The following is a 25,870-nucleotide window of genomic DNA, read 5'->3' as shown; positions in this document are numbered from 1 at the left end:
TTGAAAGTTCATGTCTCATGTCAGTGTGTTCAGTTTTACCTCTCCCCTGTCTCGTTAGCCTAATTTCTCCCAGCTGTGTCTCCCTCCTGTTGCCCATTCCCTAATTACTCCCCGTGTATATAAGCCCTGTGTTTTCCTGTGCTCCCTGTCGTGTCGTACCTTCAACTTGCTGTGTGTTTGTTATGTCCAGTCCTCCAGCACCTCGGTTTAGAGTTTTGTTTTTGTGAGTTTTATTTTGTGAAGTGTTCTTCCAGCAATAAAGCTGCATTTTCAGTTTAATTCCCGTCTCTGAGAGTCCTGCATTTTTGGGTCCACCACTTCTGCTTGCCTGCCACACAGCCAACTATGACAGTGACAGATTCCACAACAGATCTGTTGTCATTTTAAAGGCTCAGCATAATGTTAAATTCAGAAGAAACATGGAAGACGGATGGTCTGAGTTTTGGTACGACCCCTGCTTCTAGTTGGCCTGAACAAAGCAATACAAAATTATTCAGTTTGAACAAACTAAATCTTACCAGATATATAAAACAGGGAAAATCGGACAGTTCTTCTCCAAAGCCTTTGCACTGGCTTCTGGTTGGGTAGATATCAGTTTAAAATTCTCACTCTTACTTTTATGCCTTTACGAAGGGAGGCCTCCACCTATATCACCGAGCTTCTTCACCCTTATTCGCCAAACCGGATCCTTAGATCCACTGATCTAAGGATCTGACTATTCCAGAGACCCGTTTGAAAACAAAGGGGGATCGCACTTTCCAAATCTGTGGAACAGTTTACTTCCCCCTCTACGCACCATTCACTCTGTGGCTTCTTTTAAAAAACATCTGAAAACTCATCTATTTAGACATTTGGGTAATGTTCTTGTGTAATATGTTGTTTTGTATGTTATGTTCTTTGTGATAGATTTGTCGTAAAAAGTGCTATATCAATAAATTCAACTTACTTACTATAACATACTCAAACATATATCCCAATGTTATAAAACATTTTAAACCCAACTGCAGATCATTCTGAAAAAGAAAAGCGTTGCTTCTGGTTTCAGTTTTTTTTTGGGCCTTGTTGCTTTTTAGATCACAAGTTCTTTAAAGTTCCCGGAGCATTTGGTGGACAAACAGCTCCATTTCATCCATACTCAGGGCCTTTAACCAGTAGCAGACTTGTGCCTGTGGAAAATAGTTTTCATTAAAATTAATGCTTTTAAATGCTTTCCTCTGTGCAGTAAATAATGAGAAATTCTCTTCAGTCAATTTGTGGCATGACAGATGTGACAGATTTTGAATGATGGTCCAAATTAAATTCCACTTCAATTAAAGAGTTAAGCTGAAGTGGCCATACCAGTGGGTTTAAACTTGTTAACAAATGCTGCAAATGACAGTCCAGACATTCTCTTACTGAAAGACATTCAAAAGCATGCAGACATGCACCACACTAACGAGAGGAATGCTTGCACTCGCATCCAAACACATACAGACTTTGAAACCAAGCAGGCGTCCTTCATCCGTAACCGAGTGGAGTGGTGTGCTAACAGCTGCAGCGTCCTGTGGCCCTGCAGCGAAACATAATAAAATGCAACTTTGATTACATTCCTTTGTGACCGATCACATCCCACTTTTCATTCTCTTTGCTGAGTGTTTTATGCACAACCCCTCAGTATTCACGACACCGGGCAGCAATCTAGTCCCTGTGGCGGTGACTCAGTCATGATGCATCCTTTTGATGTCCTGAGCTTGGGACCTCCCAACATTTTATGTCCCACCTGCCACTTAGGTTAGAGGTGGGCCTGGAGTGAATACATGCACAGCTAACATGTGTTTGATCAGTTCATTACTGTATACTGAAAGGAGTTAACCCTTTCAGAGCTTAAGGCTCAGAACAGAATTAATTATATTTCATGTATATAATACATTTTTGTTTTGTTCTTATTTTTTGAAGCTGTTCCATAACAAAAACTTTTTTTTTCTGTATACAACCAGAAATATTTTAATACGTAGGCGAGTCTGCATTATTCACACAAAGTATAGTTTGTTTAAACAGAAGTTTCTGCTCAATGTGACCATGATACTTTATAGTATCTGTGCATTCAAGTCTGTGTCTTGTGGACTAATTTGGCAATCAGTGACATCAAGGGCTTATGTGTGTATAGTGTTTACAGAGACTAATGAAGGAACAGGCACTAAGTTTGAAAGACAGCCTTGTTGAATTTTCTTTATGGCTTTGGAGTAGGTTTGGATACAGTTAGCTTACCAGGACACTATGGTGGAAAGAGCAAGTAATGTAGTTTCTGTGGAACATCTTTTCAAGATAACAGTATTTGAAAAAGACTAGATTGCTTTCTTGTCATCCTGCTAGCTTGTGATTTTTAAATCTTGCTTGCCGATCTCATCATCAACAAAGTTCTGCAGATATCAAAGATGCAATGGGAAGCTAGATTTCTTTTTCAAGATTACCCTGGGCCCAGTGAGGCAGCAAACCCACAGTGAGAAAAGTCATTTACAGAAGGAACTTGCACAGGTTTGAAACCAGGAGGTAAGAGTGCCAGCATGTTGTGCATTGGGCCACTCTTGTGCTCAAAATGTCCTGAGGAAAGACCATCAGACCCCCAACTTCCGCTGACATGTCCTTTTTGTCTTTTTATTGCATTGATAAATTTCAGGTTTCATTACCAGCAGTGTTCCTGCACATTGAGACAACAGATTAGGGAAACCTGCAGTCAGCTGAGACTGAAGAAGTCACTTAGATGAGTGACAAAACATTTCTCCCACTGAAAACCCTACATCCAGATGAACAGAATCAAACTTTGGGGATCCTTTGCGTGTTCTTTGTGGGTGTCCAGTTACATTCAGCCATCTTCACTAGTAAAAGATTTCAATAAACATTTTTAAGTTTAAGTAATTCCTACAATTTAAAAAAAGGAAATGGATAAATAAATACAAACAACAACTAAATGAAGTCTTCCTGTTGGTCAGTTTGCCTGATGCAAGAGCTCTGGGGAGTTGCATCATTTTGCAGCCATGATTCAACTCTCGTGTCGTGAGATGCACATCCAAGTATTCAGTGTTTTGTTTTAATATGTTTTACTTGTTTTTTTTTTACTTTTTTCCATTTTTCCTTGTATTCCTTACTGTATGCGAGGTATCAGTGTACGTCAGTACATGTAATGCTTGTGTTTATTTTTTTTTTATTTCATTTTGCCAGTCTTTCCTCCTTTGTTCTCTCCTCTCCTTTTTTCCAAGGAGAGGAGAATTGCACAGGCTTCTATATCATCTGTGTTGACTTGCTTTCTGTGGATTTCAGTCAACCGGCCTAATAATTTCAATCAAGTAGTTTCTTTTTTACCCTTTGACTGCACAGTTCAGGAGGAAGGGCTTGTGTCCAGCTATGGGTTAAGTCATTGGTTGTGACAGACTATGCGCCTTAGCTGTGATTGGCTGCTGAAACCTCCTGATCTGTCTCCACCAGTCCTCGCTAGTCAGGTGACCTGCTGGAAAATCAATGTTATCAATCTGTCCTCTCAATGTGCAGGAACACTGCTGGTAATGAGAACCTGAAATTTATCAGTGCAATAAAAGATCCTTCTTTCTCTCCTTTAGGAAAAATAAATAACTTCACCTCCTTGTTTTGGTGTAGATTTATTAGGATGCTCTTTGTAAATGGACTGGGTTATGAGCTATGACTGTTGCTGTTTCTTTTTCATTCATGGCCTCACAAATAAATTTTGTGATCACGAAGAGGCAAACACAACTGAGGCACAAACTGCAGATTTAAGACGTCACTGGTTTCAATGGCACTCATAAATGTTACTGTGTGACATCGTATCTTGTCTCCCTTATCCTTTTTGTCAGTGTAAGGAAGAGGACTCCCTTACTATATTTATTTATATTATATTATCTGTATAGCACTTTAGAGCACACCTTTCACTTTATTAAAAGCACCTTATCAAGCACTTTATTTAGCATTGCACTTTAAGCATGGATTTGCACACAAGAAGTTTAAATATTTATGGACTATTTATTGGGAATTTTAAAATCAGTTGGTAGCCTTATTTCAGATCCTGCACAGCTGCTCCTCGTCAAGGAATGTGGTGGTTGTCTGTCAGGAGAGAAGAATGGTGATTGAGATTGTGATTAAGGCTGACCAGTAAGGAAAACTAATGCAAATGTGTGTGTGAAATCTAGGAATAAAAGTGGTGCAAATATGTGTAAGATAATGATTACTCACCTTTCTTGCCTGTGTCCTCTTCAAGGTGTTTGGGCAAATGTTTCCCTGGGGGTCCAGACACCATTTAAAGGTTCCGGGAGAGACCATTGGTAAAGAGAGTGTGGTGAATCTTTTTGTGCTTGGGTTTCTGGGTTTTTATAATATTGGGTTTGGTGTAACATTGAAGTGTGAAATATTTATTAATATGTAAATGTGAAAATGTATTTATGTATTTATTTATTCTAATTAATATATTGTATACTGTGGTGGAAGGTTGGGATTTAAGAATTTACCTGAGAGTGGAATAATGGTTAAGTCTGTGACAGCTGAACATATTTAAGGCTGCCAGTCCTCATTAGAGGATGAATTTTTGTGCTGTGAAGAAGCTCGACAAGTTAATTGTTGTAAGGAGAGCTGTATAGCAAATAAATACTTTGTTCCACTACATTTGCCTTGGTCTGTCTCACTGTGTTTCCAGCCACTAAGGGCCGCCCTGTTACAGTCAGTATTATGCCAAATAAAGCAAGCCGCTGAAGGGAAGAGGTCAGAGTCAGAGAGATAAAGAAAGTAGACAGGAGTACTAAAAAGGCCTACTGTAAGTGGAATGTGAGACTGGACACTATGGAAAGAGAAAAAAAAGACTTGTATTGATTGGCTAGACAGAGAAACTGAGCTGGAAAGGATGTGCAGCAGGTTAGGTTGAGGACAGAGACGTAAATTAACTAACAAATGAAGAGAGTACACACTCAAGAAGTGGAAGGAGTACTTTGAGGAGCTTGTGAAAAATGAGAAAGATGGAGGAAAATGAATCAGGAAATGCAGAGAATTAGTACAAAAGATGTGAGGGCAGCTATGAAGAGGATGAAAACTGGAAAGGCAGTTGGTACATTTGACATACCTGTCATACCTTCTCTGAGAGAAGACAGTGGACCTTTTTGCCCCATCCATTTTCTGCCTAAGCTTTTTTTTGTGTGGGACAGTCAATCAGAACATTTGAATCAAGAGAGTGGGGGAAAAAAGTTTGTTTTGGATGATAAATGATCCAAGGGGCAGCACCAAGGCCTGTCTCAATGATTAGTAGTAATAAGAATGCAAAGTTGATCTAGTCCAAAGATTTGATTGAAGAGCTGTAAATGTGCAGATTCAATCCCCTACAAAGTGATTTTTTATTCTTTATATGCTGCTGTACAAACATGCACACGCACACACAAAAATAAGTAAATCAGGAAAATCAGATCTGTCAACAACAACATCATCATGCAGTAGTAAGAGCCAACAAGAACAGTGTCAGAGACACTGAAAATCGATTGAGATGTGACTGTGTTTGGCTGGACACCATGAAAAAGCCAAAAAGAAAAACAGTGTGTGCAATCGCTTAAAGATGTCACTTCATGGTTTCATGGAAACTTTTTTCACTGTGGTTGGCTGAACAATATTAGTAACAGAAATCGAAGTAAACAGTCAGCCGATATCACAGTATGGGAACATGGTGCCATAATATATATTTCAGAAATTTGTCAGACAGTTTTAGTTTGCAATTGTTACCAATGACATACTGGCTCTTAGAGAAGGTTATACATAATAGTCAACAATCTTCATCTGACATCTAACATTTGTGGGGCAGGGTGTTTCCGATACCATCTGACTGTCCAACAAGCAGGTCAGACGGACCGCAAACCTAGCCTAAGTGACGGTTAGCAGAGTTCCCAGTTTTGAACAAGGAGCTAAAGTCTGGAAAGTAATTAGGCACTTAAATACAGCCTATAAACAAATGTGGCAATAGAGTGTCAATCCGAAATTATTTCTCTGCTGATTGGTCCTGTTGCTCAACACTCAACACAGTTCTTCAAAGTCTTCCTGCAAAAACTTCCCATTTGCACATGTGTGATGTTGGCGTTGTAGCTCTGCCTGCCTCTCGGTGTGAACGCTGTGGCTCCGGACACCATGTAGTTATGTGGCCGAAAGCGGCACTTTCAACTTAATGAGACCATGTACTGCCTGATTCATTTACTCTAAAATACATGTTGTGGAGACGAGAACAGTGTGTCATTAGAAATCACTTGACGGGCACCCAAAACAGAAACAGTTTCTTCTTTCTTTCTTTTTTCTTTCCATCCACACAGAGAGGGAAATGGTGACAGACGGAAGTCAAGAGGCAGGCAGAAGAGAAAAATAAGAAGGAGGAGGAGCAGGGAGAGGAGGGTGAGGGGTGTCAAAAAGTGTGAACTCCTGTTTCTTTGTGACCTGTTAAAATCACTCTGTGAGCATTCAGGGTCAGTGAGGACGAAGGAGGGAGGGGGATCTGTCCTTTCTCTGTTCAGCGGGGAACAGCTCATGCCTCACTGCCTCACTTTGGACCCAATCTATATGCTCTTTCTTCTCCCCTTGTATCTGATTCTGAAAGTGTGTCAAAGCCAATCATTATGTTTGTTGCGGATATCGTTGACCTCTGTGTGTGTTCATGCACGTATCTGTGTGTACTTGGAAGGGAAACCTGCAGGCGTTTTTTTCTCATGCGCTGACTGTTCAGCATCGTACCAAAACCACACAGCAGAGGCTCTCTCTGGGAAACACAGCATTTCTGTCAAATCTGTTTTGAGATGCATGCAGCTCCAGAGGTCTAATTATGCTCGGTTTGAAAGTACAGACACCCCGATGTCAAAGACAGACTCTATAAATCACACACAGTCATTAGTGGGAAAATATACTTTTTTTCTCTATTCTTTTGAGGGCTTGGCAATACAACATAAGCCATGACAAATAAAAGCAATAAACTATTTATTGTTGAAGGCTTAGAAATGGTTGCATTACTCCACACAGACAGGAATGGCATTTACGCAAACGAATTGGCTGTAAACGCTTTTTATTTGAAACCCGGGATATAACTAGAAACTTGTGGCTTTCCATGAAAGGATATGTATATATGCATGTCTGTGTGTAAGCATGTGTGTGCGTGTAAGGCTGACAATCCCGTGTGCATGTGTGACAGTGTGTTTTCCTTCTCACTCACTTTCTCTTCTACAATATGTCAAGTAGCTTCCAAATATTTTGTGTCAGAAATAAAGTTTGCATGAGGAATTTCACAGAAGGCCGTGGCAAAAATACATTAGACTATATGGTCAGGAAATATGAATCTGAATGTGTACAAGTTAGGTGAACAGAAACACTCCCGAGTCTTTCTTTTCCCTACTTGTGGGCCTCCAAGTGTGAAGCCTCCTACAGGAACCAAAAGAGAGAAAAAAAAAGAAGAACAAAAAAAAAGAAAACATTATTTTACCAGCCACGATCATGTGAGTTTGTGTGTATATATGTGACATGACAAAATAAGGTCCTGGAGACCATGGCAGAAACACAGGTTGTTTTGGGTACTTTGCCTTACGTAAGTTTCTGTGGGTACACCTTACATACAGGTGAGTAATTCAGGTCAGTATAAAGGAAAAGATATGGCCTGACCCACTAGAGCAGGTATTCAGATAATAATGTGACATCAGGGAAAAAGAGTTAGAATAAGAAATCATTTATTCGTACAACATCATCTAGCAAGAATGTTGCTAGATCCCACCAATAATGGACAGTTCATGATTTTCATGGTTCTATATGGACACCCTGCACATACTCCACATGTGCAGTCACACTTCACATGCAACCTCTTGGTTGAAAATAACCAAGCTAATATCCTGTGGGACTTCCAGATACATGGCTAATCAACCAGACATACTAGTGATGGATAAGCAGAGGAAGATGGCCGTATCGATAGACGTAACTTTACCAAATGATAGCAACATCAAGAAGAATCAACACAAGATTGTGGGCTGATAGAGGAGCTAGAGAAGATGTGAAAGGATGGAGGTAACAAGTGGTCCCTGTGGTAATCGGAACACTTGGGGCAGTGACTTCAAAACTTTGTGTCTCAAGCAGATTCCAGGAACGACATCTGAAATCTGTGTGTGTCACAAGATCAGGTACTGTCAGAACCCAAGAAGGCAGTTTGGCCGTGCATGCTCAGTTAAGTGGACTGTATTATATAGTGAGGGGTCATGAATAAACATGTTCAACTTGGGAGAGATCACAGGTCTTCTGCCAGAAAAGAGTATAAATTAGAGTGGAATCCAACGGGAAGATATTGAAAATGTATGTTTGTGCAAAAAGGGACCAGATTTGTTGGAGCCATCACCAAAAAATGCAGGCCAGTGGGTTCCAGACATACACGGTCCAGATGAGATTTTCAAGTTAGTTACTGGTGGAAGGATTTACAGACAAGGTAGCTGTGGCAGGGTGTGGACTATAGTGATGGTGCAGGGAGACTGTCACACCGGAGCTGCATCAGCTCATCACGCCTCCCCTGCATTAAAGTCTTTGCTGGGTCCTGACTGTGTTGTTGTTGTTGGTCTGTATGTTCGGAGGATAGTCAAGTGAGGAACCATGGCACCACCTGTCCGTGATATACTCTGCCTAATGACTCCAATGCAACCAGGTGTGGGAGAAATGACTTGCACTGAGATGGTCCACCTCTGGGCAGAAACCATCAACAAAGCCAGCACAGCAATTTCACCTGAGAATAATGAACAGAGGGCAGGAAGGATGGGAGAAAAAGAAAAATAACAAAAAAGACTTCTGCATTTATCAGTTATTAGGCTCACATCTGCTTCCACATTTTAATTCTTGGACTGCGTGAGAATAGCTTTTCACAGTTCAAAATAATCTTCATTTTCAACTATTTCTTGGCGAAGCTTCATCCAACTTTATCCATTTGGGGGTGGCTGTAGCTCAGGAGGTGGAGCAGGTTTTCTGCTATTTGGAAGGTTGGTGGTTTGATCCCTGACTGCCCCAGTCTGTGTGACAAATATCCCTGGGCAAGCAACTGAACCCCAAGTTGCTCTCCAATGCGTCCATTAAAGTGTGAATTTTAGATAGAAAGCACTTTCATAGAAAAAACATTGTATGAATGGGTAAATGAAGCTTTGAGTAGTCTGATAGAATAGAAAAGCAATATATAAGAACCAGTCCATTTACCATAGTCTGAAACAAGCCATTTTGAGTCAAAGCTGTGTGAGCAGAGCATTCTCATTCCCAACGCAAAAATACGGACAACTTGTCACGCCCCTAGGCGTCTCATAGTGAAGCAAAAGGTAACCTTCCACATATATATAAACCAGCTTGCGGCGGTAAGATACGCTTAGAGAAGAGGCTCCAGCTGCTCATTTGAACACAAAAATAAAAAAGTCTCATTGATAAGTCAACAATAAAATAGCTTGATGTAGTGGCCATCACATAGTGTTTTCCCAAGTGACTCAGGATCTGAAAATGAACAGATTTAATGTACATAATGCTTTATTAGGTTTATTATTTTTACTTGGCACGAAAAACACATCAATTCATTTCAACCCGCTCTCATTCCCAAAGGGTAAAGACGACTTATCACAATCGTCTGTATTTTACACATTGGGATGAGAATGTGTTGGTGTGAGACAACGGTATAAAGCTCCTACCACTTATGTCATAAAGAGCCATGGAAACCAACTGACTGGAGGAGTTTGAAGTTTGCGTTGATAGACATGCGGACCTCATTATTTGAAACATTTTGTGGTGACAGACGTTTTTGTTGCGTTTGGTGATGGTTTGTGCTGCTATCATTTTAAAGATATTAAGAAAAGTTTCTAGAGGTCATCAGAGGTCAACCAGCCCGCCCACCACTACCCCACCATACACACACACACACACACACACACACACACACACACACACACACACACACTTATCAAATCAAAAAAATATTTTGTCAGTCAGTTTTACTTTCATTTCTGAAGACATTTAAAAAGGCCTGCCACTTGATGCGTATCGGTCGGACCCGAATCAGAGGTTCTGTTGATGAGTTTGGTCATCAAAGGTTAATGGTTGGTTGACCTTGGATGACCTACAAGCATGGCACACCTAGAAACTTTTATCAATATCTTTTAAATGATAGTGGCACAAACAACAATTTTTGCAGCACAAACCAGCACAAATGTGTGTGGGGGGGTCAACTTCACTCTGATGTGAGAGGGGATGGGGTGGAGCAGAGCAGTAGCACCAGTGATGACAGCAAGTAGATGAGAACTCGTCAGTCTGCAACCAAAGTTTTCTAACAAGTGGTAACTTGTGTAAAACCACAGTAGGACAGAAGCTGGCAGACCCCAAGCGTATCGAAGACCGATGGCAAGGAAGCTTATTCTGGTTAAAGCACTAGCAGCCCTGCTGCTCGGTTACAGCTGAACAAACACAAGAGGGCACGATTGAAATCTCCATTCATTTAGCAGGCATAGGTGGAGTAACACATTAGAAGCAGTGAAAAACTTCCTTGGTGGAGAACAGTGAACTAGATTAGTTTGAGATATTTTCCTTGATAACATCAAACTTATTTTCTGACTGATGAGTTTGTGTAAAGCTATGTCATGAAATGTTGAATTCTGCCTTCTTAAAGCTAAAGAATCCTTCAAAAAAAGAAATTCTGCATCTGCATGTACTTAAAATGTTAATCACCCTATTAGTTTGCACTGATTAAAAAAAAGAAAGAAAAGGTAATCCTGCTAACACAGACAAACACACAAGCCAAACCAGTCACACAACATCCTAGGCAGAGGCAAGAAAATGAAAAAAAAAAAAAAAGAGTTGTAAAAGTAAAAAGAACTAAAAGTAAATCATCTGTCAGCACTGGAGGATTATCACAGACTGACATTATGCAACTTACTTTTTACTTCTAACAGGTTCTTGCCATGTTTGGAACATCTGTGAAATTATCCATTAACATGATTTAGATTTTGTTAAAAGTGACTTATCCTGACAAGGTTTGTACAAACACTCCAGCATTCTGCAGCTGCACAATCCAGAGCAGGTGGCATGGAAACACAAGTTATAGGAGGCTGGAGACAGTGATTTTAGTTTCACTCCTGGCATCTTTATTATTGCTCTCCCCCACACTCCCCAAAAATCAGATAATACTATGCACGCTTTAAGCCTTTCCTAGCATCTTCGCCTGTCATCTCTCCCACGCAGCCTTCCCAGCACTGTGAGAGGACAGGATATGACCGCGCATGAGTTACACAAGATTAATCTGCCACTTGATGGGAAATGTGTTCTCGAGGTCTCGCATGGGAGTTAGGATTTAAAAGCCGGAGTGAGATTACATTTCTGTTCTTCTCTTTTTCCATTGCTGACAAAAGGAGCCCACTTTATTTACTTTACCAACCTTTTACTGCCACTCCTCCCCACCACCACCACTGTCTCAACCAGCATCTCTGCTAAGCCATGAGCTGGGGAACCATTTACACCCCCCCTCACCACCACCACCACCCCATGGTCACTCTTTTTGTTCCTTTAAACAATCTTCACAACTCAACTTGACACATGAATAAGGTAGTTTTTTTTTTTATTTTAATTTTTTTTACAAAACACACACTGTGGAACTTTTCCTTCAAGGGTTTACTTAGTCAAGATTAAATGAAAAGAAGGAGTAGTGAAGCAGCGTGGAGCCTACAAGACTTATTTTCTTCAACAGCCTCACATTAAAAATTGATCTGATGTGCAAGGTTGCAGATTCTCCTGTTTCTGGCATGTGACACACACTTTTACTTTTAACCTCTCACAGAGTAAAGACCAGCCTCAAAGCCAGTCCTCTTGAAAGAAAGCACATTATTTCCTTGTTTTTTTAATAAAAGACATGTGAGGTCATCAGACTTGTTCCACATTTCAGCACTACTCCAACACTCGTCCATAAATGCCAGAAAAAATGCATTTGACATGTTTGATTTGCCCAGAGGCATGACTGACTGTAAGCGGTTATTAATCAGATTCACCAGTGAAGCCCAATCCTGGTTTGTCAAAAGTGTCCAAAGATGCTGAAGTTGCGTTTTTTGCTTTCAGCCATTCAGGTTTATTAAGAGCCTTTAGAGGATCCACAGACATGCCTCCAAAGCTGGAGAGTAGCACAAATTTACAAACATGGCCCAAAAGCAGTACTCCATTAATATTCCATGACTACCAGTGGTCAGTCAAGACCTAATAGTGAAACACAAGCTACAAAAGCTGACACTCAGAGGCACAGTTTTCACTGTGCCTCTGAGTGTCAGAGGCACAGTTTTCACTGTGCCTCTGAGTGTCAGAGGCACAGAGGCACAGTTTTCACTGTTAAATCAGGTTTTACAGAGCAAATTTTTCAGGATCACAAGTTCTAAGCTGCACTGCAGAGGTAATATTTATTTATATAGCCCCAAATCACAACAGTCGTCACCTCCAGGGACTTTATATTGTAAGTTAAAGTCCCTACAATAACACAAAGAAAACCCCAACAATCAGACAACCCCCTTTGAGCAAGTACTTGGCAATAACGGGAAGAAAAAACTCTCTTTTGACAGGAAGAAATATCCCGCAGTGCTAGGCTCAGGAAGGGGCAGTCGTCTGCTGTGACCAGCTTGCAGTGAGGGAAGAAAGAAAAATTAAAGCTTAGATAGAAATACTGCAAAGTCATTCAGTGTTACATAGCATGAATTCCCTGATTTTATGCATTTTATAGCTTAACTGTGGAAGTAGCAGTCTGCTGTCCACTCACATGTTTCTTAATTATTTGACAAAGTGATTTTTCTAGAGGCAGCGGCCATTGAGAAAGCCCTGGAGATCTATGCTCTCACGTGGATATTACCGTATTTTTCAGACCATAAGGCACACCGGATTATAAGCCGCATTAGGCAAAACAAAACAGTCAGATAAGTCAAATTTTACTCATCTCATTCTTCTTGCTTCCTCCACTTCCGTACCATTGATTCATTAATGTTGAATTCTCTTGCAGCTGCTCTATTCCCATGTTGTTGCAGTATATTAATGACTAACCTCATATTGTGGATGGATTACCTCAGTTGTTCTCCCGACTGAAGTTTGGTCCATTTACAGCATCCTGCCATGCAATTGCATTTGTCCCTAACCATCAGGAACCCTCACGTTAACTGTTATCCAGTGGAAAAAAGTTAGCGTTCATCCTCCAGCTTAACTTTGTTTATATTATGCTAACATAGCTGTGTCGCTAGCGATCACATAGCACATCATTATATACCAGCTAGTCCAACTTCAGTAACCCTACAAAAATGCTGCTGTTTAGTTTTCTGTCTTCATTTATGTTGGAAGTGAGTGTTAATTTTTTCAGAAATCTCTCAGTCAGAATATGCTAAACTGTATCATGTTTAGTTGGAAACTAGCGAGCTAACTTCCTGCTAACTCCGTTAAATGTAATAAATTCTGTTTTCATGGGTGCCTGGATGCTAAACTTAATTGTTTCACCTTGTAAAGCAGTAACGCTGATCATTTTATTAAAGATGAAAGAATTTAGACAGTTTTTAATTCTCAGCGATGCCGCAGTGTTCGTTTGACTTTGGGACCTGAGGCGGATGGAGTTTTGGTCCCAGATTACTCCGCGAGGCTCCTGACTACGGTAGCTGTAATGCTCCGAAAATCCATCAAGCAGTGCGGATTATAAGGTGCATTGACAACTTTTGAGAAAATTAAAGGTTTTTAAGTGTGCCTTATAGTGCGGAAAATACTGTAATCACATTACATGCATACTATGCCTGACACCAGCTGAAATTAATCTGGGCTCACCCTTTGAAGTATGCATGCAATGATCATAATAGAGGTCCAATGAACTGGACAAGAGAACAGTTGCACCCAGATAGCCTGTGAGTATGGCCTGTAGAACATAGCAATAAGTGTCATGGTAACAAATTAAAATACATTCAGTTATGTTATTAACTGCTGAATGAAGACGAATACTGTCCATCTGGAAAGAATTTGCAGTGCTTCACTTGTTCCACATTTTGTCTTGTTACAGTCTGATTCAAAAATTTATTACATTTATTTTTCACCCTAAAATTCTACATAAAAGACCCCATAGTGACAAAGTGAAAAGGTTTGTTTGAAAAAAATGTATTAAAATAAATAAAAAACTAAGACAACATGTACATAAGTTTTCAGCCTTTGCCATGAAACTCAAAACTGCGCCCAGGGTCACACTGTTTCCACTGGTGTTTCTACAACTGGATTAGATTTCACTTAGGGTCAATTCAGTTGACTGGATGTGATTTGGAAGGGCACAATCCTGTCTATGTAGGATCCCATAATTGACAATGAATGCTGAGGCACAAACAAAGCCATGAAGTCAGAGGAATTGTCTGTAGACCTCTGAGACATGATTGTATCAAGGCACAGATTTGGGGAAGGGTACGGAAACATTTCTGAAGGTCCCAGTGAGCACAATCTGACTGATCAATGTAGAAGGGCCTTATTTGGGGAGGTGACCAAGAACCTAATGGTCACAATGACAGAGCTTCAGCATCTCTCTCTGGAGCAAGGCGATCCTTCCAGAGGACAACCATTTCTGTAGCAATCCACCAATCAGGCTGGTATGGTAGAGTGGTCAGAAAGAAGCCACTTTCTAGTGAAAGGCACATGACACTCTGCCTGGAGTTTGCCAAAAGGCACCTGAAGGGGTCTCACATAATGAGAAACAAAATTCTCTGGTCTGATGAAACAAAGATTGAACTGTTTAGCGTGAATATCTGGGGTACACCAGGCACCACTTATCACCTTGCCAATACATCCCTACAGTGGAAGCATGGTGGTAGCAGCATTGTGCTGTGGGGATGTTTTTCAGTAGCAAGAACTGGGAGACAAGTTAGGGTCAAAGGAAAGATACAGCAATGTACAGAGACATCCTTGGTGCTAATCTTCTCTCGTCCAAGTTGTTGTGGACCTTAGACTGGTGCACAGGTTCATGACCTTCTGCACACTGTGAATGTCTGAGCGCTCAGACTTAAACCCAGTTAAATATCTCTCATCTGTAAATGGTTGTACACAAATCCAGCCTGAAGCAGCTTTACAGGCTCTGCAAAGAAGAATATGAGAAGCTACCCAAAATAGGTGTGCCATGCTTGTAGCGTCACAGAACTAAAATGGTTTTGGGAGCAACAAAGAAAAGTATTGTGCTGTAACATCTTTTTGTGTCTTTCACACACAGGGGACCTCTGGCCTATTCAGGCTTGACTAAATTTGTTCTTAGGAGCCTGTGGCAATAACATGTGTAAATGTTACATACTATACCTTTAAAGAAGCATTCTAGTTTCATGGCAAAAAAAAAATTGCACTTTACAGGTAGCACATACATGCACACAAATACATGTACAATATTATTAGGAACATAGAGCTTCTAATAATAGCAAAAACTGAGGAATGGATGTCAGAAAGTGAGTGCCATGCATTATCTTACAGGTGGAACATTGCGGCAGCGCCCCACCAAAATTTTCTGTTAAAGCCTGTAAGTCCCTTCACATGCAGAAGATGGAAGACATCCATAAGAACATGGCTAGGTGGACTGAGCAGCTGTTAGTTGGATGACTGTAAGAGTTTAGAAACATTGTGGTGTAAAGGGCTCCACATCCTGACCTAATCAGTTACCCACAATCCAAACAGCATGTCAGACGCACAGGTTTAGCAGGCGGTAGGGTTTAGACAGATCCACTCTGCAACTGGTGCGAAGGACATGCTGCTTTTTACCCAATTCAAACACACAACTGCTCAGTGTCAGATCAGGCCCCAATGTATGTCAAAATACAAAGTATTACACTCATACATAATGGTCTACAATCTAATGTTTTTGACAGCACACTCTGGAGCAGTAACATTTTATCAAAAACAGAGGTTTTTTTAAGAGGTCTTTTAATTTGAAATCCATAACCCTCTTAATATTTAGGATAAGATGAACTTTATTCCCAGAGTTGGGAAATTCAGATTGTTATAGCAGCAGAATGGACAGGGCAGGAATAAATAGATGGAGCATAACTTAACAACACACACACACACACCCATTGGAAATGTGCACCCATGCAATCCTCCGAAATCCCAACACGCACATTGCATAATGTGAATAGAGCAACATCCAGGGGTCACAACTTTACTCCTCCAAGGTAAAATTTCAAAGCCAGCAAACCTGAACATGACATCCTAAATCATTGCATTTTTTTTTTTTTTAGTTTAAGCAGTCGTGCCAGCATAAAACTGCAAATCAAACTACATGTCTTGTTCAGATTTGGCTGAAATGAGCGTCAAACAAAATTTGGGAACTACTGCCAATAAGAGCTAGCTGGTGATACCATATAGTAACATCAGAAACTTTGCCACATTAGAGTTCTTTAGCAATAGGCAAAGCACAAAATAAAGATCAAAGATTAAAAATAGAGTGAAAGGTACAGACAGTGGCTGCACCAGACACTTTTCATTTTTTTCAAACACTTGGTATGTTGGAACTTGTTTTTTGGGCCAACAACATCACAAAGACGAGTAGCCCCCAGACTAGTTTTACTACATATTTTTTACACTGCCCCCACCTGACAACAGGCACTCCCTGCAGGTAGATGGGTCGTCTGTAGCTGCCCATGGACTGCCAACACACTGCCACAGAACCTTAATTTTCTCTTTACTTGTCATTAGCTCCCAATAATAACATGTTAAAAGGTCGTCCCAAATTGCAAAAAGCATACTGGTGTTGAGATGCCTGTTTCCACACTTGTATTTAAAGCCTTTTTAGGGTGAGTCAAAGTCAAGTCACAATTCTTCACTGACAGTTTTAGTGTTTTCTCTGGATTAAAACTTGAGTCACTGCAATGCTTTTGTGCAAGTCTCAAGACTTTACCTCTGTGAGATCTTACATGGTGAAGTCTATTCATCTTATGGTCAACGTCAAGTCTTTGTCTGTTTGTCCTCATTAACTCTTTTAATTTAAATTGTTATCAAGGAGCATTGCAACAAGGAATGAGCTTAAGATTAACACATCTCTGTGTAACATCCACCAGGTGATTTGTGATCCAGCTTGTGTTCTTTAAACATTCACTCCTTTTAATAGAATTCAACTGTTTGAAACACCAAATGGTGCTTTACCTTTAATGCCAAAATGAATAACACTTTACATGAAATGTAACGTGTTAAAGTTTCAGAAAATTTGAAGTTCTTAAAGGTTGAAGAAGAAGCGTCTGCAAACATTGTTGCTTTTTGAAACAGCATGCATAGGCTGAACACATACTGGCGACTTTGTTAGATAAACCTTGCTAGTTAGTACGAGGTTGGACCAACTTTTGCCTTCATCATTACACCACCACCAGCGTGAACAGTCGATATATGGCAAGATGGATCCATGATTTCATGTTCCTTGCAACATATTCTGACACTACCATCTTAATGTCAGAGCAGAATTCAGACTAATCAGTGCATACAGAAATTTTCTAATCTTTTATCTTCCTATTTTGGTAATCTCGTGCAAATTGTAGCCTCTTTTTTGTTCTTACCTAACAGGAGCAGCATCCAATGTGGTCTTCTGCTGCTGTAGCCCATGTGCAACAAGATGTGTCCAGAGATGCTCTTCTTAATAAATTAGCTGTAACGAGTGGTTATTTGAGTTATTGTTGCCTTTCCATCAGTTCAAGAGTGCCTGGCCAGTCTCATCTGAAATCAATTTGACATTTTCACCCTGTCACTGTGTCAAGACTAAGAGCATTTAAATAAAGCCTTTGATTTAAATGCTGGTCAGAGAAGTTCAACAGGTTAACTGTGAACATTAAGGGCTGACACATTAATAAAGCTGTTTAGGAATGAGGGAATGAGGCAGCAGACAAGTAGGTAAGTCAACAGATTTAGTTTGTTTCCACTGCAATATCTCAAAGTCACAAAGCACAGAGGGAAGTGAGGTGAGTTCTAAAAAAATCAACACATAACCCCAAAAATCCACAAGGCAAAACAGCACAAAGAAGCCAAACCACGGGTAGTGGTGTCTGATCGGACTGCTGTCGAACAAGGGAATTCTTCAGCTTTAAACCCTGGTGACCTATCCAGGGTGTACCCTAAGACAGCCCCCCCTGTCTTAGGGTACACCCTAAGGCAGATGGAAACAACTGATTGTACCCAGTTGAATAATTGCTGACAGGTGCGAACCAGGGGGGCAGGGAGTCCCCACCCTCCAGGAGGGTGTGTGAGTAGTGTCAATTTACTCTCTCTCTCTCTCTCTCTCTCTCTCTCTCTCTCTCTCTCTCTCTTTCTCTCTCTCTCTCTCTCTCTCTGAAATACTGTACATTTCACATTGAAAAATAAAATGTTAATAAGGTTTGATCAAATTTCCCACACAACCTCAGGCAGAATAAAACCATGTTCAGAGAGGGGCAGCCATCTGCTGAAAGAGCAGAAAGCAGAGAGAGACAGGATAAAAGGTAAACAATAGGAGAGGCAGCCAGAATTTAATAATTGTTAATGATTAAGTACATCAGTGTTGTACAAGCACACAGAGAGTGAAAAGAGCGAATGAGCGAAGAAGAAACAGTACATAATCAAAAGTACCCAAGCAGCCTAGGTCAATAGCAGCATAACTAGGGGTTCAGGGTCACCTACAAGCCTTCACTGTAAGCTTCATAAAAGCCTAATCTTAAAAGTAGAGTCCTGAATCCAAATTGGGAGCAGGTTCCATAAAAGAGGGACCAGAAAGCTGAAGGTTCTGCCTCCCATTTTACTTTAATATCCTAGGAGCCACAAGTATGCCAGCAGTCTGAGAACGAAGTGTAATAGTAGTGATGCTCAATAGTGTAGTGGTTAACACATTTACTTAGCAAGTGAAAAGTTCGTGGGTCATTCTAGCCATGAACATAAATCCCTTTTGTGGTCGTCTCAGAAAGAACAAAACTCTGCCAAATCAAACATTTGGAGCAACCTGTTGAGAAAAGAGAGGAAAGTAGGTTTTTCATCTACATAGCAATTACATGTATGCACCATTTTCAAATAATACCTGCTAATGGAAGCATGTATAATTTAAAATACTCTAATCTCTGTAATAAAAAATTGTGGTCAGCAGCATTGAACGTGGCACTGAGGTAAAGCAGGACAAGCACAGAGATGAGTCCACTGTCAGATGCTATAAGAAAATTATTTGTAACCTTCACCATAGGTCATGCATCATAGCTGTTTCTGTGCTATGATGCATTCTTAACCCTGACTGAACTCTTTAAACAAACCATACCTTTGCAAATGGCATTAATGACATGTCTGTGGGATGGCTGTGAGTAACTTTTTTTTCTCTAATGGTTAAGCTTTTATTCACAAGGCTGTGTTCAGCTCTTTTGAAAAGAAATCTAAGGTTGTTTCAGTTTCCTGTTCAGTGATAAATAGTGAGATGTCCATTTCCTCTCCAGCTAACGTGTTATCTGCTTTATGGTGTGTTTGTGAGTTCTAACAGGGAGTCAAGCATTTGGGGCTTCCTTTTTCAGAGAAAAAGGACGTACACACAGTATGGATGTAACACTATTAATCAGATAATCAACCTATGTGAGAGGAGAGTGAAGGTAGCTGCTCTGCACTGTGCTGGCACATGGCATTGAAGAAGAGCACAGTGGAGGAATCACTTCCTCACACTTAAATCACTCCCAGAAAAGCTTGTGCTTGTGCTTTAACGTCAGATGCTGTGTATTCTATAACTGTAAAATTCAATATTATCAAAAAACAATCAGACAAAAGACGGTTTTCAGGAAAAACTGTTACATGTTCAGTTTGTATGTCATACGTGTGTGTGAGTGTGATTAAAACAATGAATGAGATTTTGAGAGAAGCCAATTGAGTCTAATAATGAATTAAATGTTGAAGGTGTTATTTTCAACATATACAGGGTGGGCCATTTATATGGATACACTGTAATAACATGGGAATGGTTGGTGATATTAAAGTCCTGTTTGTGGCACATTAGTATATGTGAGGGGGCAAACTCCTCAAGATGGGTGGTGACCATGGTGGCCATTTAGAAGTCGGCCATCTTGGATACAACTTTTGTTTTTTCAATAGGAAGAGGGCCATGTGACACATCAAACTTATTGGTAATGTCACAAGAAAAACAATGGTGTGCTTGGTTTCAACGTAACTTTATTCTTTCATGAGTTATTTACAAGTTTCTCTTTGTTCACAGCCATTGACATGTCGAAGAGGTTAACACGTGAGGAGCGGATCGAAATTGTGTTGATATCTGGTGAACGCAGTAACCGGGTCATTGCAGCAGATTTCAATGCAAGACACCCTACGAGACCACCCATCTCCCATGCTACAGTTAGCAAACTGCTTGCTAAGTTTCGTGAAACTGGTTCAGTGTTGGATTTGCCAAAATGTGGATGCAAGAAAACTGTCACTAATGAAGAAACATCAGTGGCTGTCCTAGCTTCATTCAGCAAGAGCCCACAGCGTAGCACTCGCCGCATGTCACTGGAGAGTGGCATTAGTCGAACATCCCTTCGGCGGATATTAGCTACTCACAAATGGCACCCTTACAAACTCCAGCTACTGCAGCATCTCAACGAGGATGACCCAGATGAATTTGCAGAATGGGCAAAACAAAAATTGGAACAGGACCCTCAGTTCACGCAGAAGATTTTGTTCAGTGATGAGGCAAACTTTTATGTGAATGGTGAAGTTAACAAACAAAACCACCGCTATTGGTCTGACACTAACCCACATTGGATGGATCCCTCCAAGACTGTTGGAACAACAAAAGTGATGGTTTGGTGTGGTATATGGGGTACAACGATAGTGGGTCCATTCTTCATCAATGGAAACCTCAAGGCCACTGGATATTTGAAATTGCTACATGATGATGTGTTTCCCTCTTTATGCACTGAAGCTGGCACGTTCCCTGAGTTTTTCCAGCAAGATGGTGCACCACCACATTATGGGTGCCAGGTCCGAGCATTCCTAGATGAACAGTTTCCTGGAAAGTGGATTGGTCGTCGTGGGCCAGTTGAATGGCCCCTGTCACGATCCTGGGTCTTATGACCCAGCGTTTTGAGTTTTAGATTATTTTGATGTTTATAGTATATGGTTAAGCTCATTAGGTTTTCTAGTTCATTTGTTATTAGATTCCCCTTGTGTCTTCCAACCCCTGTTAAGTCTTCCTTGCTCTTCATGTGTTTCATGTCTGTTATGTTGTTAAGTTCATGTAGTCATGTCTGCGTTTCATTAGGTTTCCTATTTTATTTTCTAAGAGGTTCTGTGTTTTGTTTTACTCTTTCCCTGTGGCGTTGTTATGTCCACGTTGTGTCTACTGTGCCTTTCTGTCCCATGTTTCAGGTTCCCATGTTCTGTCTCCCCAGTTGCTGTTAAGTTTACATGTTTGGAGTTCAGTGTTTCCTGTTTTACTTTCAAGGTCCGTGTCTCATGTCAGCGTTTCTAGTATTGCTTCCCTTGTCTCGTCCAGCCTGATTACTCCCAGCTGTGCTCTCCTTCTGTGGCTCATTCCCTTGTTATCCCTCAGTGTATTTAAGCCCTGTGTTTCTCTTTGTCAGTGTTGTAGTCTCCCTCATGGCTGTCTTTCCCTATGTGTCAGTTTATCCATGTCCCAGTTTAGTTTTGTTATTTTTTGTGCCATTCTGCAATAAAGCAGCTTTTTGAGTTTAATTCCTGTGTGGTGAGTTTTGCGTTTGGGTCCTTCTCCTGCCTGCACACAGCCAAAACATGACACCCCCAAGGTCTCCCGATCTGACCCCTTAACACTTTTATCTTTGGGGTCATCTGAAGGCAATTGTCTATGGTGTTAAGTAAATTAATTTGATTTGTGTTATTATTACTTTTATGTGATTTGGGTCTTGTAATAATACCACGGTGGTATTATGGTTTCTCTGTCCCAAATACCCATTCACAGATTCTGCTAATGGATTTGTTAGCCTGCCTGTTCAGCTGTCATGTGACTGCATGTGAAGTCCCAGAGCAAGCTGTGCTACACCAAGATCCAAGATTAGACACGTCTCTACGTCACATACTATGTCATAATGCTTTTCCTCTGTCTGGATGTTCCCTTTCTATAGAACCGATTCCAATACCTTACCTCACAAATCTATTTTGCTCCTCTAGCAGACCTTTGCCTGCTTCTGACCAGTAGTTTCTTGTGTTTTTGTTGTTTCCGTTAGACTGAGTCCAGATTCCATACTGCAAAACCCCACTAATTTTGGAAAGCTTGGAAAAGTGTTTGAAAAGTTGGTGCCTGATGAACAGCAATCCTGAAGATTACTGAGTAGTGCTAGCTGAGTATGTGTGTCATGGCAGAAAGGGGAAACTGATCCTCTTAGCAGCCTGGAATTGGCCCACTCTCAGGAAAGTGTCACTTGAGTTGGTCAACCTGAGAGTGCCAGGCAAGATTGTCTAGCCGTGTATCTCCTTCCCATAGCAACCTCCTACCTCCGCCAACTCGCAGTGGGAGTACTTCTGACCTGAAGACAATCAGCACTTGTGAGCACATGACTCTGATCTTTCCTTGAAAGTATGCCAAAGCATGCTGTACCTGGCCTCAAGGCACAAGTTCAATCCAAGGTGCCACACTGCCTGTTTGTACAATTAGTGAGCTTCTGCTGGGCAGGACCTCCTGCTGAGAGCTGCCAGGCATACCAAACTCTAGTCCAACAGAGCCCAACAAAAGACACAGACCTCACCGCAAACACATCATAACACATACGCGAACCCTAACTTCTTTGCGTCTCTTTGCTCCCACATGTAGTTTCCTTGATTTAAAAAATGTAGAGCTTGTGATCTTTTTTATTCTTTCTTCACCTTTTTAACTCCCCACATTCTTCTTCTTGTCTTTCTTTCTTGCCTCCAGATGTTTCTCTGCACATGTCACGCAGACAGTGACAGAGGGCCGTCAAGCCATGCTCATTCCATCAATTTATTGAAAACAGATACAAATATGAGTTCATTCCTGAAGTGCAGCCCCCATTGTAACAATCAATAAAAGAAGGGCTGGTTTTGAAAGCATGCTTGGCATCTGACTGATATCAACAAAAAGCTGTACCATTGTCTCTAGGAAAGGCCTCCATTATGTTATAGAAGCAAAACCTGTGTCACAAATTTGCAAGTGAAATAACAAAAAAACATATTCTATTTTTGTATATTGTTTCAAAAGTCAGCACTATGCTTTCTAAGAATGTACATCCCTATGTCACTTTGGTTGCTGCGTGGAAGAGTCATGTCTATGCAAGTGGGAAAAACTATCAGGGAACATTAAGAGAAATTCTAACTGATGTGACTACAGTAACATCAACTGCAGGCCTTTAAGTTTCTGGAAAACAATTCAACTGTCAGTCCTGACCTCAAAACAGCCAAATTAATAGGGCCCAAGGATGGTGGTTAACAAAGGCAGATGTCTGCCACCCAAGTTGGCATCCAACATATGGTTACATCCCTTCTTCTTTAATTTGCTGAAGTCAAAAGACAGCTAAAAGCATTAAACAGTAATGTTAAATGTCAGTTCTGATTATGATAGGGATAGCAGATTCCCATGATCCACCAAGAAATCCCTACATTCTTCTAAGTTTACCAGATTTTACTACATGCTTTACAGTCTTGTCATTTGAGGCCCCAAACAGCCCAGAAGCAATTATCAGCCTGCAGAAAAGATCCCGGCTTCATTAGCCCATCTACGTGTTCCACCATGATGGACAAGGCCTGTCTTTGCTGTCAGCACCCGGGTTGAGTTAAAGAGCACCAAATGATTTTCTTCAACATGCTGTTGGCAGTACACATTATTTATGCCTTTTCTCTGTAAGCCACAGTCAACATAATTCAGACAAATTACATGTTAATCATCCTTCTGATGGGAAAGCATCCCAACACCTTAGAAAAATAGTTAACATTGAAAGTGGCTCAGCAGTGCAAATAAGTGGAACTACATAGCAAAAAAATCTTCAAATATTTGTGCTGCAGTTTGAGGATGCATTCTGTTGATAAGAAAGACCCTTATTTGGCTGTTGAACTAATTTTACTGTGATGAAGAGTCAAATTGGAACAGCAGAGTTCAGGTAAATTTAGGTTGTTTGTTCAGTCATCCTTTAAGAATGAGTTGCTCTTAAAAGACTATGGAGGGATAGATTTCTTTTTTCAAGAGAGGAACTTTTTATATTAATTGATATCTTGTTTTTATGATTTTAATTTTGGCCATCATTTCAGTAATGTAACAGACCCTCAGAAACTCGGTGCACTGTCTTTGCTGTTCCTAGGACTGCTTCTGGACAGAGACCTCTGGTGTTCTCTTGGGAATCTGCTGGAGTCGCTCTTCCAGTTAGTACGGTCACAGCTCCGAATGCTCCTGTTACCATTACGACCACTTTAGACTTCATATACACGTAGCCAATCACAAGGGGGGCTGAAACAGACTGAGTGCAGGGGCTCCACCAGTATCCCATTATTGCTGACAGCAAGTTGACCTAGTGTTTTTTGTGGGTCACATTTAAAGTCCAACAAAATCTATGCCAATCTCATTCTTTCCACTATTTCTTGATAAAAAATAAAATAAAAAGAAAGAAAATAAGAAGAGATAAGAAAACAAGATCTCCTGTAAACAAACTAGAGGCTAACTGCAGCACACTGTGATGGGCTTGAAAGTCAGTCAAGTAACATATCACTAAGTAACAGTGCTGTCAACGTGATCTATGAATAGAATGTAAAATGAGTGTTTTTATATAAAGTGATCCGCAGGTCATAATGTGGTCAGTGAGTGCAGTGCCTGCTGATGGCATAGCTTGAATATGAAGACAGTACATGTTGACAGAAAGGAAATTCACTTCTTGAATCACTCTTGGGAGAAGGAAATAAATAAATCAGCGCAGAACCTTTGGGCTTCACAAAACCACAAATTATAAAGTACATTGTGCCAGTGTTACTGAGGACCATCAGTGACTTTGTGTTTCCAATTAATGATTTATGGCCTGAAATGTGCTGCATTGTGAAACTGTATCACAAAGGAATGTTGACTGGGACACTTTAAAGAAGAGATTAATAACCAGAGGATATCAGATTCCCCGAGGCAGAGGAAGACAGAGAGGGTGAAAGACAAAAGTGCAGATGCAAGACCAAGACAAGATTGTTGAGTGAGACAAATAGTATCTCTTATTGCAGTTTGCTGAGACTGCAACAGAGACAAGTTGAACATATGGTTTAGGAAATGAGATGTGCATGTTTTTGCTAGCAGTTATCTGATTTCATTTCATCATTTTATTATACCCAAACTGTCCCGAGGCAAATTACAACATACTCTGTTCTGACTCCTGAATCTTGAAATCAGGAGGATCCAGTGAATGTCTGTTTACCTTTGCCACATGCCATTGTATATGTTTTTCGTTTCGCAATATCTAATCAAGCAAATTGTCATAAAACTGGAGAACAGCATATCAAGTCTGTTTACATGTTTTATATGAGGGCTGGTTTAGCCAGCCAAACAATAACAACGCATCACAATGAACCCGGTCACCCCTTACAGACACAAACCAGAAGTTTTCTGTATTCATACTAAGTGGACACAGTTTTCCAAAAGTGTCTTTCTGCTGAATTAGTCTAAACTGTACGTTTAGTTAAACCCAACCCTGGACAGATGGGCAGACAATAAACAAGCCACAGATCAGAATCTAAATATTTCAGATGCAAAAAAAGCTGAAAAATGCAAAAAGAGAAAAAAACATGTCAAGTAATGAGAAAACTAATCTCAGCTGGAGATGTTTTCTCGCTATTCTGGGAGTGTTTCCTTACCTAGTGCTTGTTTTTCATAATGGAGTCTCAACACTTTTTCTGCTTCTGTGGTGGAAATCACACAACG

At 40.5% G+C, this 25,870-nt stretch overlaps 1 long non-coding RNA gene across 1 annotated transcript in view; it reads right to left on the bottom strand.

Annotated features, from left to right (window-relative positions):
- Nucleotides 1-25,870, bottom strand: part of LOC121814892 — a 50,751-nt gene that overhangs the window by 23,945 nt on the left and 936 nt on the right. The window lies entirely within an intron of this gene.

Source organism: Haplochromis burtoni, unplaced genomic scaffold (genome assembly GCF_018398535.1).
Source record: "Haplochromis burtoni strain Fernald_Lab_line unplaced genomic scaffold, NCSU_Asbu1 Contig_99, whole genome shotgun sequence".
Taxonomy (NCBI): domain Eukaryota; kingdom Metazoa; phylum Chordata; class Actinopteri; order Cichliformes; family Cichlidae; genus Haplochromis; species Haplochromis burtoni.
The sequence above is the reverse complement of the archived record's forward strand: the minus strand, read 5'-3'. Positions and strand labels throughout refer to the sequence as shown.